Below are 16,540 nucleotides of genomic sequence, written 5' to 3' on the forward strand. Positions count from 1 at the left end.
TTATGGTTGAATTAACCAAAGAGCCCATATTGCCTTGTCTTCTCCTGTTTATTGAATGCTCGCAGATTCCAGCTTAGTCCAATGCACGTGCACTCTTATTATTATTCACACCGTTCGGTCGTGCAAGTGAAAGGCAATTATGATGACATATGATGGATTGACTGAGAGGAGAAAAGCTGGTATGAACTCGACCTCTATTGTTTTTGTAAATATGATGAGTCCCGCGTTCTTGATTCAGCTTATTATGAATAAACATGTTTGCAATGACAATTAGAGATCGTAGTTGCTTGTGCCATGCTTGATTAGCTAGGAGCTATAATGATTTACCTTGTATGCCAACATGCTATTAAGATGGTTATGATGTGGTATGATGGGGTGGTATCCTCCTTTGAGTGATTTAAGTGACTTGACTTGGCACATGTTCACGCATGTAGTTGAAACAAATCAACATAGCCTTCACGATATTTATGTTCATGGTGGATTATATCCTACTCATGCTTGCATCCAATGTTTATTAATTTTAATGCATGTACATGGCTGTTGTCGCTCTCTAGTTGGTCGCTTCCCAGTTTTTTGCTAGCCTTCACCTGTACTAAGCGGGAATACTGCTTGTGCATCCAATCCATTAAACCCCAAAGTTATTCCAGATGAGTCCACTATACGTTCCTATATGCGGTATCTACCTGCCGTTCCAAGTAAATTTGTATGTGCCAAACTCTAAACCTTCAATTAATCATTCGGTTTTGTATGCTCGAATAGCTCATGTATCAACAAAGGTTGTCCTTATCTTCCGTGTTAGGCGGGTTATTCTGAAGAGGAGTGGACTCTACTCCTCACTCACGAGAAAATGGTTGGTCACCGGGATGCCCAGTCCCATGCTTTATGCAAACTAAATCAAAATTCATTGCAAACAAAACTCCCCCTGGGACCTGATGTATGTTGGAGGCACTCGTTGTTTCGAGCAAGCCAGGGATTGATGTTTGTTGGTGGAGGGGGAGTATAAACTTTACCATTCTGTTTGGGAACCGCCTATAATGTGTTTAGCATGGAAGATATCGCCATCTCTTAGTTGTTATGTTGACAATGAAAGTATACCGTTCAAAATACAATTTATATCTATTGCAAAACCGAGCTCTGGCACCTCTACAAATCCCTGCTTCCGTCTGCGAAGGGCCTATCCATTTACTTTTATGTTGAGTCATCACCCTCTTATTAAAAAGCACTAGCTGGAGAGCACAGCTGTCATTTGCATTCATCACTATTAATTTACGTTGGGTGTGACTATGATTGGATCTCTTTTACCATGAATTAAAATGTCTAGTCAGTCCTTGATCTTTAAAGGTGCTCTGCATTTATGTTTTGCGGTCTCAGAAAGGGCTAGCGAGATACCATCTTGTTATATCGTATTATGATTGTTTTGAGAAAATGTTGTCATCCGAGATTTATTATTACGACTTGCAAGTTGATTATGCTATTTGATATGAGTAATTATGAGACCTGAGAATTATTGCAAATGTGGTTAGTTATGATTTATGTTGAAAACTTGAATGCTGGCTTGACATAGTTACAACAACAAGAGCAAACAGAGTTTGTAAAAGTCTTTCTTTCTTTCTTTCAGTTTGTCAACTGAATTGCTTGAGGAAAAGCAAGGGTTTAATCTTGGGGGAGTTGATACGTCTCCGTCATATCTACTTTTCCAAACACTTTTGCCCTTGTTTTGGACTCTAATTTGTATGATTTGAATGGAACTAACCCGGACTGACGTTGTTTTCACCAGAATTACCATGATGTTGTTTTATGTGCAGAAAACAAATATTATTGGAATGACCTGAAACTCCACGGGAGGTCTTAGAAAAAATAATAAAAAATCCTCGCCAAATATGAAGACCAGGGGGCCCACACCCTTTCCACGAGTGTGGGGTGCGCCCCCCCTAGGGCACGCCCCCCTACCTCGTGGGCCTCCTGGAGACCCTCCGACGCCAACTCCAACTCTATATATTTGCTTTCGGAGAGAAAAAATAGGAGAGAAGAAATCATCATGTTTTACGATACGGAGCCGCCACCAAGCCCTAAAACCTCTCGGGAGGGATGATCTGGAGTCCGTTCGGGGCTCTGGAGAGGGGGATTCGTCGCCATCGTCATCATCAACCATCCTCCATCACCAATTTCAGGATGCTCACCACCGTGCGTGAGTAATTCCATCGTTGGCTTGCTGGACGGTGATGGGTTGGATGAGATTTATCATGTAATCGAGTTAGTTTTGTTAGGGTTTGATCCCTAGTATCCACTATGTTCTGAGATTGATGTTGCTATGACTTTGCTATGCTTAATGCTTGTCACTAGGGCCCGAGTGCCATGATTTCAGATCTGAACCTATTATGTTTTCATGAATATACGTGAGTTCTAGATCCTATCTTGCAAGTCTATAGTCAACTATTATGTGTTATGATCCGTTAACCCCGAAGTGACAATATCGAGATACTTACCGTGATGACCGTAATTTGAGGAGTTCATTGTATTCACTATGTGCTAATTGCTTTGTTTCGGTTCTCTATTAAAGAGGGCCTTCCCTTAGTTTCAATAGACCCGCTGCACGGGAGGGTAGGACAAAAATGTCATGCAAGTCTTTTCCTAGCACGTATGACTATATACGGAATACATGCCTACATTACATTGACGAACTGGAGCTAGTTCTGTGTCACCCTATGTTATGACTGTTACATGATGAACCGCATCCCGACATAATTATCCCTCACTGAATCCGGTGCTACGAGTTTTCCATATACTGGTTTACGCATATTTACATTTTCCGCTGCTACTTGTTACATCACTACAAAATACCAAAAACATTAATTTTGATGTCTTTACTTTTGTTGCCGCTACCACACTATCATATTACCTTTGCTTACTAAACACTTTGCTGCAGATACTAGTTTTCCAGGTTGGTTGAATTGACAACTCATCTGCTATACTTGAGATATTCTTTGGCTCCCCTTGTGTTCGAATCATAAATTTGGGTTGAATACTCTACCCTCGAAAGCTGTTGCGATCCCCTATACTTGTGGGTTATCAAACACCGGGGGGCAGAAGAAATCCCCCCAAGTCAAAATGGTGAACATGATATACGCCACGCACATCCCCAGAAAGGAGCGCAAACGAGCACTAGGGGATGTCTACGCGGTAGAACCAGTCGCCCCAAAATTCAATCCATGGTCGTCATTTCCGATCACCTTCGATCGACGAGCTCATCTGACTAGTATCCACCACGACGGTTCAGCCGCACTTGTCCTTGACCCAATTATCGACGGATTCCACCTAACACGAGTCCTAATGGATGGTAGAAGCATCCTCAACCTGCTGTACCAGGATACAGTAGGAAAGATGGGCATTAATCCCTCACGAATCAAACAACAAAGACTACCTTTAAAGGAGTCATACCAGGTGTAGAGGCCCGATGTACGGGCTCAATCACGCTGGAGGTGGTCTTCGGTTCTCCAGACAACTTCCGAAGCGAAGAGTTAATCTTCGATATCGTCCCCTTCCGCAGCGGCTACCACGCACTGCTCGGACGAACCGCGTTTGCTAGATTTAACGCAGTGCCACACTATGCTTATCTCAAGCTCAAGATGCCCGGTCCACATGGCATCATAACAGTCAATGGCAATACGGAATGCTCCCTCCGAACAGAGGTGCAAACCGCCTCCCTAGCAGTAGAAGTACAGAGCGGCCTTCTCAAGCAGCATTATAATCCAGCTACCAAGCCCCTGGACACCATCAAGCGGGTCCGGGCTACACTTCAACAAGACAGCGCGTCTCGTCAAGAGCTCGACTAGCAATTCGGCCTCCGTCGCAGCCCCAATGAGGTAGTGGCATTCGTACCACGCGTACACAATTACGCACGCAAAATTCCATGGACATCGACGGAGGCACGAGATAACCCGGGGTCTACAATTCGGCCAGACCGATCCCGGACACACATACTTTTACTTCTTTTTCTTGTTTTAGGCATCTTTTTCCGCAAGCCTGATGTCAAGACCTTTAGCAGGACTGAAATACAACGGAGGCAAGCAACACAGGTGTGTAGGGTAACCTTTATACGTTCTTCTTGACGGTACTCATACTTATTTTTCAGGACCCGCACGTTGCACCCTATTGATTCCGGCATGTTAAATGGTCGGTGATGAGGACATCAATACCATTGTTACACCCACAGCCCCTACTGTTACATATACTGGACCAATTACTAGAGCTCGCGCACGCCAATTAAATTACCAGGTACTTCCGTTTCTTGGTAATGATTCTAATGTTCATGAGATTATGATGCTGCCTAAATTGGATACATTTGTTTTGCTTTCAAATGAAGGGCCTAGCTTGGAGAAGGATGAACATTGGAGCAAGAACACGCATGAAGTTGATGGCATGCGCAAGGGGATCAAGAACGGAGTTACAACTGATGATTTCAGGACTTTGAAGCCGCCATAAGGAGTGCATGAAGCCATGGACGAAATATACAAGATGCCACTTCATAATATTCGTCCATAGGCTATTCTAGGTGCTGCGTCACCTTATATTACCCGGTCCGGGTACATTAAAGCTTTATGAATTCATATCCGATAAAAATCTCAGGCATACACACCCCTTTGTTCTCAATCCCAACCTAAGCCTGGGGTGGGAGTTCCCGGTGCTTTAAGGGGAGAGAAGGAGGTATATATATCGGGAATCCCGCTGCAACTTCGCGTACTTCGTTTGTGTCCAACGACCAGACCAAGACGTCACAGAACCCCACCTTGATCAATAAAGCTTTCATCTTATATTCGCAATATCCAGATTGCAATCTCAGTTTCTTGCTTGTTCTTCGTTTGCTCGCAGGAAACAGGCCCTCGTGGTCAGGTTGATCGTGCTCCGGCGTGGTCAATAACCCCTCGGAAGTTGGTTTAGCGATTGCTAAGGCGCGACGTCTCGCACGTTCGTAGTCGGATCGTCAAGGTCGACTCCCACAGAAAACGATAGCCACCATCTCATCGAAACATCGGGACACCTTTGCCTCTATCAAGTGGTATCAGATTTCCAGGTTGCTCGGTGAGATTTTACAGTTTTTCGTAGATTAGATCGAGTCTGTTCTTCATACCTACAGTCCACGAAAAAGCCACACAAAAAAAATTAGGGTTAGTTCATCATATCCGAACCAATCTGAGCCTTTGCATAATCTTTTTAGGGTTTTTGCTTTGTTGAATTTGCGGTTGCATCGTCGTGTCAAGTTGCTGGTCTTAGAGTCTAGTCTTTTAGAGTTTCGAGTTCTGGTCATAAGTTGTCACGCCGCCGCCGCACCATCATCATCGCCCATCTACCACTTTTGCTTATCCGCCACCGCTCTGAATCCTTATCCATATACCACTACCAATCCGTATCCATATACCACCATCAATCTCTATCCATATACCACCACCGCTGCCATATACCACAACCATATATCCACCACCAATCCGAGTTCTTCTCATATTAGGTTTGTTCTTGAGATCAATCTCAATTCCGATTCGTGTTTCCTTGCCTGCGTAGGTCTCGGAAAAAAAAAGAGTCTGGAGACCCCCGGGCAGTTTTTAGGCCAAAATTTTCACGGGCAAAAATATTTTTTCCCTATCCTATTTTTAGGCTTTTCTGAGTCTTTTGAGCCACGTGCCATCATAGTGATTTTTTGTCGCACTTTTTCGTCGTCGCTGCCCTGATTTCCGAAAAAAAAAGTGAAAAAAAAAATTTCGTGCCCATCCTATCAGTTTGACGAGGGAAGAGTTTTGAGACACTCGCCATTATAGTAATTTTTCGCAAAAAAAAAAGAGGAGCGCAAAAAAAAAGAGGAGCGCAAAAAAAAAGAAGCAAAAAAAAAGAAGTTCCAGAGTGTGCTTTTCCCTGATTTACGTGCAGCGCCGTGATTTTGTTAATGTTCTAGGCTCGCGTCTCTAGCACGGTCTAGCCTAGGACCAGCACAGTACCGTCGTTGAGCGTTTATTCAACTTTGCATCTCTGAATTGATTATTGCTGACCCTTTTTGCTACCATATTATAAGCCTTCCCATCTCCACATACATCTATGTCGTGCATTTGATTTTCGCTGGTAATCGCTCCATCCAAGCTTTGGGAGTTTTGACTACGACGATTGCCGATCACCGCCTACTGCTGGGTAAGAACTGGTAAGAATTTGAGATTTGCTTGACGGATTTGTGACACCACCACCACCTCTTGTTAGTATTCTGTAGGATCATATTCTTGTGTGTTTCTATTGTTGCTAACCATGGCAGGATCACAAGCCAACGAGACTGAGTGGGAGAACATGACGAATAAGGAGTTGCATGATAAATTTCAGCAAATGGTGAGTGGATAGGTGCTTGATGTGCTAAACAGATTTGAAGAGGCCATGGAGAAGATAGAAGGCATGGAGAAGGCGTTCGAAACAAAGCTCGATAACAAGTTTAATGAATTGCTCACGCGTCTTCCACCACCACCACCAGATGCACCTAACGCACCTCTACAACAACAACAACGCCGCCTCCAAATCAAGTGGGCGAGCGAGCCGTCTCCCTCTTGCACCTGGCCAAACTGTTGGTGCTGCTGTTGCTACTTCTGTGGCTCCTGCTGCTGATGCGGAGGAGGATGATTTTGCTGGCGATTACGAGGATGAGGTTGATCAAAATCAGAACTACGTGCCACCACCAGCACAGCAACCATCAGGTCGTCCACATGCAAATAATGGCAATGGTAGGGCTCACCCTCAGGTACGAGATCATGACCATCTCCCTAAACTAAAATTGAATATTCCACCATTTGAGGGTATATATGTTCCTGATATATATCTTACTTGGGAATTAGAAACTGAACAACGATTTACATGTTTACAATATCCCGAGGAGAGACGTGTTCCTGCTGCTGTTTGTGCATTCACTAGTTTTGCATGTGTTTGGTGGTCTGAGCATTGTAGATTATATCCCATTCCTGCTACTTGGGCTGCTTTGAAAACTGCTATGCGTACTCGTTGGGTTCCACCATATTATCAACGTGAATTACTTCAAAAATTGCAGCGCTTAAGACAAGGAAAAAATTCTGTAGAAGAATATTATCAGGAATTACAAACTGGCATGATTAGATGTGGTATTGTTGAGGAGAATGAAGCTATGCTTGCAGGTTTTATGGGTGGATTAAATAGAGAGATTCAGACGATTCTAGAGTATAAGGAGTATACTAATATCACTCGTTTATTCCATCTTGCTTGTAAAGCTGAACGTGAAGTGCAGGATCGACAGGCATTGGCGCGGACTAACTTTTCTGCAGGTCGACCTTCTTCCTGGACACCACGTGCATCATCTACTTCCACACGTTCTGCTTCACCGGCGCCTCCGTCGGCTGCCACCTCCAACCGTGATACAATAAAGCAGGCACAATCACCACTATGTGCCAAGAGCACACCTTCTGGGCCTGCAAAGAGCTCTTCTTCATCCATGGCATCAACAGGGCAAACACATGATATTATTTGTCGACGTCGCAAGGGTGGAGGTCATTATGCGAGAGAATGCCCATCTAAGCGTGTGATGATTGTTACTGAGGATGGTGGGTACGAGTCCGCTAGTGACTATGATGAGGAGACTTTGGCTCTTATTACACGTGACGAACACGGTGGAGACGATTCTGATCATGAGACGCAATACATGGCTCCTGAAGATGCTGACAGGTATGAATGTTTAGTTGCTCAACGTGTTTTGAGTGTGCAGGTTACACAAGCTGAGCAAAATCAGAGGCATAATTTGTTCCATACAAAGGGAGTTGTGAAGGAACGTTCTGTTCGCGTGATCATAGATGGAGGGAGTTGCAACAACTTGGCTAGCATCGAGATGGTGGAGAAGCTATCTCTCACCACAAGACCACATCCACATCCTTACTACATCCAATGGTTCAACAACAGCGGCAAGGTTAAGGTAACACGTACTGTTCGTGTGCATTTTAGTATCTCTACATATGCTGATTATGTTGATTGTGATGTGGTACCGATGCAAGCATGTTCCTTATTACTTGGTAGACCATGGCAATTTGATAAAAATTCTATTCACCATGGTAGAAACAATCAGTATACTCTTGTTCATAAGGATAAAAATATTACTTTGCTTCCTATGACTCCTGATTCCATTTTGAAAGATGATATTAATAGAGCTAATAAAGCAAAACAGGAGAAAACTAAGAGTGAAAATCAGATTGTGGCAAAAGAATTTGAGCAACAAATGCAGCCTAATAATAATAAACAATCTAGTGTTGCTTCTGAAATTAAATTGAAAAGTGCATGTTTACTTGCCACCAAATCTGATATTGATGATCTAGATTTTAGCAAATCTGTTTGCTATGCTTTTGTGTGCAAAGAGGCATTATTTTTCATCGAGGACGTGCCTTCCTCTTTGCCTCCTGCTGTCACTAACATTTTGCAGGAGTTCGCCGACGTCTTTCCACAAGACGTGCCACCGGGATTACCACCTATTCGCGGGATTGAGCATCAAATTGACTTAATTCCCGGTGCATCATTACCCAACCGGGCACCATACCGTACCAATCCAGAGGAGACGAAGGAGATTATGCGTCAAGTACAAGAACTGCTCGACAAAGGTTATATACGCGAATCCCTTAGTCCTTGTGCTGTTCCTATCATTTTAGTGCCGAAAAAGGATGGTACGTCGCGTATGTGCGTTGATTGTAGAGGCATTAATAATATTACTATTCGTTATCGTCATCCTATTCCTAGGCTAGATGATATGCTTGATGAATTGAGTGGCTCTACAATATTCTCCAAAGTTGATTTGCGTAGTGGATACCATCAAATTCGTATGAAATTGGGAGATGAATGGAAAACAGCATTTAAAACTAAGTTTGGATTATATGAGTGGTTAGTCATGCCTTTTGGGTTAACTAATGCACCTAGTACTTTCATGAGGTTAATGAACGAAGTTTTACGTGCTTTCATTGGACGATTTGTGGTAGTTTACTTTGATGACATATTGATTTATAGCAAATCTTTGGAGGAACATTTGGAACATTTACGTGCTGTTTTTATTGCTCTACGTGATGCACGTTTGTTTGGTAACCTTGGAAAGTGCACCTTTTGCACCGACCGAGTATCTTTTCTTGGCTATGTTGTTACTCCACAGGGAATTGAAGTTGATAAAGCCAAGATTGAAGCTATTGAGAGTTGGCCGCAGCCCAAAACGGTCACACAAGTGAGGAGTTTCCTTGGCCTCGCTGGTTTCTAGGCGTTTTGTGAGAGATTTCAGCACCATTGCTGCACCTCTCAACGAGCTTACAAAGAAGGATGTGCCTTTTGTTTGGGGTACCGCACAGGAAGAAGCCTTCACGGTATTGAAAGATAAGTTGACACATGCTCCTTTACTCCAACTTCCTGAATTTCAATAAGACTTTTGAGCTTGAATGTGATGCTAGTGGAATTGGATTAGGAGGTGTGTTATTACAAGATGGCAAACCTGTTGCATACTTTTCTGAAAAATTGAGTGGGCCTAGTCTGAACTATTCTACTTATGATAAAGAATTATATGCTCTTGTTCGGACCTTAGAAACATGGCAACATTATTTATGGCCCAAGGAATTTGTTATACATTCTGATCATGAATCTTTGAAACACATTAAAAGTCAAGCAAAACTGAACCGTCGACATGCTAAATGGGTTGAATTCATTGAGACTTTCCCTTATGTGATTAAACACAAGAAGGGTAAAGAAAATGTTATTGCTGATGCCTTGTCTCGTCGTTATACTATGCTTTCACAACTTGACTTTAAAATATTTGGTTTGGAGACCATCAAGGATCAATATGTTAATGATGCTGAATTTAAAGATGTATTGCAGAATTGTAAGGAAGGGAGAACTTGGAACAAGTTCGTTCTTAACGATGGATTTGTGTTTCGTGCTAACAAGCTATGCATTCCAGCTAGCTCCGTTCGTCTTTTGTTGTTGCAGGAGGCGCATGGAGGAGGATTAATGGGACACTTTGGCGTCAAGAAGACGGAGGATATACTTGCTACACATTTCTTTTGGCCAAAGATGAGACGGGATGTTGAGCGTTTTGTTGCTCGCTGCACTACATGTCAAAGAGCTAAGTCACGACTCAATCCTCATGGTTTATATATGCCTTTGCCTGTACCTAGTGTTCCTTGGGAGGATATATCTATGGACTTTGTTTTAGGTTTACCTAGAACAAAGAAGGGGAGGGATAGCATATTTGTTGTCGTGGATAGGTTCTCGAAAATGGCACACTTTATACCATGTCATAAAAGCGATGATGCTGTTAATGTTGCTGATTTGTTCTTTCGTGAAATTATTCGCTTGCATGGTGTGCCAAATACTATTGTTTCAGATCGTGATACTAAATTTCTTAGCCACTTTTGGAGATGTTTATGGGCTAAGTTGGGGACTAAGCTGCTTTTTAGTACTACTTGTCACCCCCAAACTGATGGACAAACTGAAGTAGTCAATAGAACATTGTCTACTATGCTTAGGGCTGTTTTGAAGAATAACAAGAAAATGTGGGAAGAATGCTTGCCTCATATTGAATTTGCTTATAATCGTTCATTGCATTCTACTACTAAGATGTGCCCTTTTGAAATTGTGTATGGTTTCCTACCTCGTGCACCTATTGATTTGTTGCCTCTTCCATCTTCGGAGAAGGTTAATTTTGATGCTAAAGAACGTGCTGAATTGATTTTAAAATGCATGAGTTAACTAAGGAAAACATTGAGCGTGTGAATGCTAAATATAAACTTCCTGGAGATAAGGGTAGAAAACATGTTGTGTTTGCACGTGGAGATCTTGTTTGGTTACATTTGCGTAAGGTTAGATTTCCTAATTTGTGCAAATCAAAGCTAATGCCATGTGCTCATGGTCCTTTTAAGGTGTTAGAGAAAATAAATGATAATGCATATAAACTTGAGCTGTATGCATATTTTGGGGTTAATCCCACTTCTAATATTACATGATATTATTTGTCGACGTTGCAAGGGTGGAGGTGACTTCATTTCAAGAAGGGGAGGATGATGAGGACATCAATACCATTATTACACCCACAGCCCCTACTGCTATACATACTGGACCAATTATTAGAGCTCGGGCACGCCAATTGAATTATCAGGTACTTTCGTTTCTTGGTAATGATTCTGATGTTCATGAGAATATGTTGCTGCCTAAATTGCATACATTTGTTTTGCTTACAAATGAAGGGCCTAGAATGGATAAGAGGGATGAACACTTGAGCAAGACCAAGCATGGAGATGATGGCATGCACAAGGGGATCAAGAATGGAGTTACAAGTGATGATTTCAGGACTTTGAAGCCACCATAAGGAGTGCATGAAGCCTTGGACGAAATATACAAGATGCCACTTCATAAATATTCGTCCATAGAGCTATTCTAGGTGCTGCGTCACCTTATTAATGGGCCAGGCCCATGTATTTCGAAATACTTAAGTATAGGCTATTTTTAGAGTCCGTATGTGTGTGGAAACAAGAGTTAGGGTTGGTTTCGGACCCCACCTCAAGGGCCACGAAATTCCCCCTCTTCCTCCATATATACAAGCCCTTAGGGCGTCGTTTAGACTTTCGTTTGGGTTTTGTTTAGATTAAAAGTTCGCCATAGCTGCAACTTCGCGTACTTCGTTTGTGTCCAACGACCAGACCAAGACGTCACAGAACCCCACCTTGATCAATAAAGCTTTCATCTTATATTCGCAATATCCAGATTGCAATCTCAGTTTCTTGCTTGTTCTTCGTTTGCTCGCAGGAAACAGACCCTCGTGGTCAGGTTGATCGTGCTCCGGCGTGGTCAATAACCCCTCGGAAGTTGGTTTAGCGATTGCTAAGGCGCGACGTCTCGCACGTTCGTAGTCGAATCGTCAAGGTCGACTCCCACAGAAAACGATAGCCACCATCTCATCGAAACATCGGGACACCTTTGCCTCTATCAGTCGGACACTTCTCATACCATCTGTACAAGATACGCCTTGACCTATCCATCCAGTTACAATAAAAATGGTTCGTGGCCCAGTTCCTGTGGTTTTCGTTTCTTACTTCGTGTTTATTTCGATCTGCTTATTTGCTGCATCGACACTCTTTTACGTTTAATATTAGCCAGGGGCTACCTGTTGCCCCACAATACGGCAACACAGTCCGAACACTTCTTAGATAAGTTCGGCACCCCGAGTTTAGCATTATATGCATTGGCACCGAATCATATCTTTGCTCAATAGTTGGGTTGCCCGGCTCCTGTGCTTGCTACCCTACGTTCCACTCCATCGGCTAGGGTAGTAAAGGGAGAACTACTGCGATTGTGCCCTGGCTTTGACCAGACGAGCACCTTAGTAGAGAAAGCCGAAAACTGACTGTCATGATGTGGCGAGAGACAGTCAGCTACTCGGGAGCCAGTCAGCTACTTCCCGATCATATGCTGACAGTACTCTGGCTTAAACCAGGGGCTGCGCCCATGCTTTATTATAGAACTCATATGGCTAACTAAGGGCGTTAAAGCCATAAAGTATGATTGCCTTGTTCGTTGCGCTAAACAACTCCTTCAAGGACCATGTAATTGGATCAAGATTGTTTAGATTCCATCTCGAACACCTCCGTACTATCTACATGAGGGCAGAAGCCGACGATTGGCCAACCCTCAGATTACACACAACACGGCCGTACAGGAGGAAAAAATTCAAAGCATAATAAAATTACTTTACGAAAACTGGCTTTGTTCCTATGATACAAGACAAAGGCAACACGAATACATTTATTCAAATCCAATGTCCCACGAACATTGCACCGCTACAAGTTGAGACCCTTCTACGACATCCTCAAAATATCGCTCGGGTGTGCGGTGCTCCTTGCCCTCCGACGGCCCGCTGGCGACTTCAACAGCGTTCATGTTCGCCCACCACATCTTGCAGCGAGCTAAGGCCATACGAGCACCTTCAATACAGACGGAGCGCTTGATAACGTCCAGCCGAGGACAGGCGTTCACCATCCGCCTCACGAGTCCGAAGTAGCTGCTAGGCATAGCTTCGGCTGGCCACAGCCGGATTATCAAATACTTAATGGCTAGTTCGGCCACCCTATGGAGCTCCACCAGCTGTTTCAGCTAATCGGCGAAGGACACGGGATGCTCTGGTGCCGCATACTGTGACCAGAAGAGCCTCTCTGAAGAACCCCCTCCTTCGGCTCGATAAAACTCCATGGCACCCGATACACTGCGTGGCAAATCAGAACTCGGGTTAGTAAAAGGTACTGCTTCTCCGCATACTTGCTTTGCATCTTAAATGCCTTACTCGCGGGTGGCCTGCGCCTCCTTTCGTGCGGTCTCCATGCTCTGATGAGCCTTGGCGAGTTCGGTCCCTAGAACCGATGCATCGTGCTCCAAGGCCTTGCATTTTTCACCGCGTCCTGGAGCTCCTGGTGGACTTCTTTGACCCAGGCCTTTAGCTTCTTACGAGCGGCCTGCTGCTGGACAGCCCGCTCCTCGGCCTCGCCCAGGGCCTTCCTCAGGACCTCGATCTCGGTCGTGGCTTCTGCACATATCACAATGCCTCTATCAATATACAACACTTATCCTTTCCCGAACATATAGCAAGTCGTTCCTCACCTTGCTTCTCCTGGAGACGAACCTTAACCTTGCCAAGCTCGTTCTCGGTCCGCTCCAGCCTCCGCTTCAGCTCAGAGACCTCGGCAGCATGCGAGGTCGTGGACAACAAGAATGCCTGCTTATCGATACATATTCAGTCAGCCTCTTATAATCAAGGATTGATCCCCTATCCGGTTCTCCTCGCCGAACACCAGACATCGTCTCAAGGGCTACAGACTATACGGGGTTTTTCTCTTTCTTACCTCGAAACCTGTTAATAGGCTGCTGCAGGCTTCATTCAGTCCACTCTTGGCGGACTGAACCTTCTCGATCACCGCACCCATAAGGATGTGGTGCTCGTCCATGACGGAGGCGCTTTGTAGCGCCCCCATCAGGTCATCTGGCGCTCGTGGATGGACAGGAGCCACCGGTGGAGGCGACGGACCCCCTCCTTCAAAGGGGGCTGCTAGCCCGACTCTAGAGCCATATTGGTCTCCGAAATCATATTCGGCTGAGGGCCGAACTGGATACGGCCCTCTTTGCCAGTCTCCATGGGGATTGACTCCCCCATGTGTCCGGCAGTGGAGGTCCTGCCTTGTGGCACCTCCCGAACAACGTCCTGGGCTCCTCCCTTCGGAGTGGTCCTCCGGGATAACACTTCGGTGTCATCCCTGGCCCCGGGGGGAATAAGCAGGCGTTGGTGACATGCTCGCCATCTCTGACGGAGCCAACGAACCTCCAGATGAGGATAGCTGGATAAGGTCACGGGCCGGATTGCAATGGTGTGGATTAACCATGTTAGAATAATAAAAAGGGCTGGGTGTGCGCATAAATAAGCCATGCACTTACGATGCGGCCCAAGGCCTAGTATGGGGGCGACGTTCTGGGCTACTGTCGACGTCCCACGCGGTGTCGACCGCTAGGGTGCCCTTCCCCTTTTTGGGTGCTTTCGCCTCCAGATGTGCCGAGGCCACCCTCTTCTTCTTCTTCTCCTCGGGAGGAGGGTTGTTTTCCTCCTCCTCCTCCTCCTCTTCCTCGTCGTTGACCTCAGGGACAGAGCAATGGGCCTCGTCGTCTTCGGACGTCGCGTCCGAAGTGCCCTTGCGACGGGAGCCACTCTTGGCCCCCTTGGCATTCTTATTGGCCTTCTTCTCCGACGTTGTATATGGCGCCGGTACCAGCATCTTCACCAAGCGTGGGATGACTGGTTCTTCGGGCAACGGAGCCGGACACTGGATCCGCTTCGCCCTCTCTACCCAGTCCTGAGAGAGCAATACTAAGATCTCAAACATCATCCTAGAATCATTTAAATTGGGGATACGTCAAATGTAACATACCTTGTTGGCGGAGCGGTTACAATTGTGACCACGGTCTGAGTCCGTGGCCGGTGGCTTCTCGTTGCCCTTAAATAGCAACTTCCAGGGCCCTTCGTGAGAAGTGTCGAAGAGCCTTTTCAGGGCGGGGTGCTTCTTTGTATTAAACTCCCATAAAGGGCGCTTCGACGCTGGCACGGAAGAATCCGGCGGATTAGCATCACCTGGATAATGTCGACGAGCTTTACATCCTTGGTCACCATGCTTTGAATGTGCGTCTCCAGCGCTATCAGCTCATCAGGTGAACACCAGTCCGGACTCTTCTCGACCCAGGAGGTGAGTCGCATGGGAGCACAAGAGTGGAATTCGGTAGCTGCGGACCAGGTGGTGCCGCGAGGTTCTGTAATGTAGAACCACTGCTTTTGCCATTCCTTTACTGTCTCCACAGAGGTGCCTTTGGGACAGGAGACGTTGGATAGCTTGCTCACCATGGCCCCTCCGCACTCCGCGTGCTGGCCATCCACCACCTTCGGCTTCACGTTGAAGACTTTGGGCCACAACCTGAAGTGGGGATGGATGCGGAGGAAGGCCTCGCACACGACGATAAACGCCGAGATGTTGAGGAAGGAATTCGGGGACAGATCATGTAAATCTATCCCGTAGTAGTACATCAGCCCGCGGACGAAAGGGTGGAAGTGGAAACCCTAGCCCACGGAAGAAATGGGGGATGAATACTACCCTATCTGTGGGCTCTGGCGTGGGGATGACTTGTCCCTCGGCTGGCAGACGATGGGCGATCTCCTTCACCAAATATCCGGCCGCCCAGAGCTTAGTAATGTCCTCCTCCTTGACGGAGGAGACCATCCACTTTCCCTGACCACCAGATCCGGACATGGTTGCTTGAGTGGAAAGGAGATGAGAACTTGGGCGCTGGAGCTTGAGATCGGAAAGGCGGAGACAGAGAGAGAGCGTGAGGAGAAGAAGAGGGAATCCTTACCCCTTATAAAGGCAGCAAAGATTAAATGCCCCCTCACTCGCCTAAGGATTCGCCTGTTCCCTAGGGCTGTATAAACGGAACGGTTGAGTTACCCATGCCCGCATTGACGAGAATCCCGCAATAAGGGGGGACGATCTCTGTTTCGACAAGATGTGCCAATAGCAACTGTGTCTTGATGCGTGGAATGGCAGAAGAAAAACGGTTCGAAATTATAACCGGACAGACGTGATGTCGTGTTGGAAAAAAGCTGTCAACAGATTAGATTCATGCAAATATTATATTCTCTCTGCGGTTGTGTATGGTGTGCATAACATGTCAGGATATTATCATTGCATCCGAAGACTATCTTGTAGTTCGGAGAAAGGGGAACCCGCCTTACAATGCCGAAGACAATCAGCGCGCCGGGCTCCTAGTCATTGAAAGCCAGGTTCAGGGGCTACCGAGGGAGTCCTAGACTAAGGGGTCCTCCGGCGTGAGGGAGTCATAGTCCTAGACTAAGGCCAGGTATCTATGGGCCGGACTGATGGGCTGTGAAGACATGAAGGCCAAAGACTGCACCGTGTCCGGATTGGACTCTACTTGGCGTGGAAGGAAA

The sequence above is a fragment of the Triticum urartu genome, chromosome 3 (assembly GCF_003073215.2).
Source record: "Triticum urartu cultivar G1812 chromosome 3, Tu2.1, whole genome shotgun sequence".
Lineage (NCBI taxonomy): Eukaryota > Viridiplantae > Streptophyta > Magnoliopsida > Poales > Poaceae > Triticum > Triticum urartu.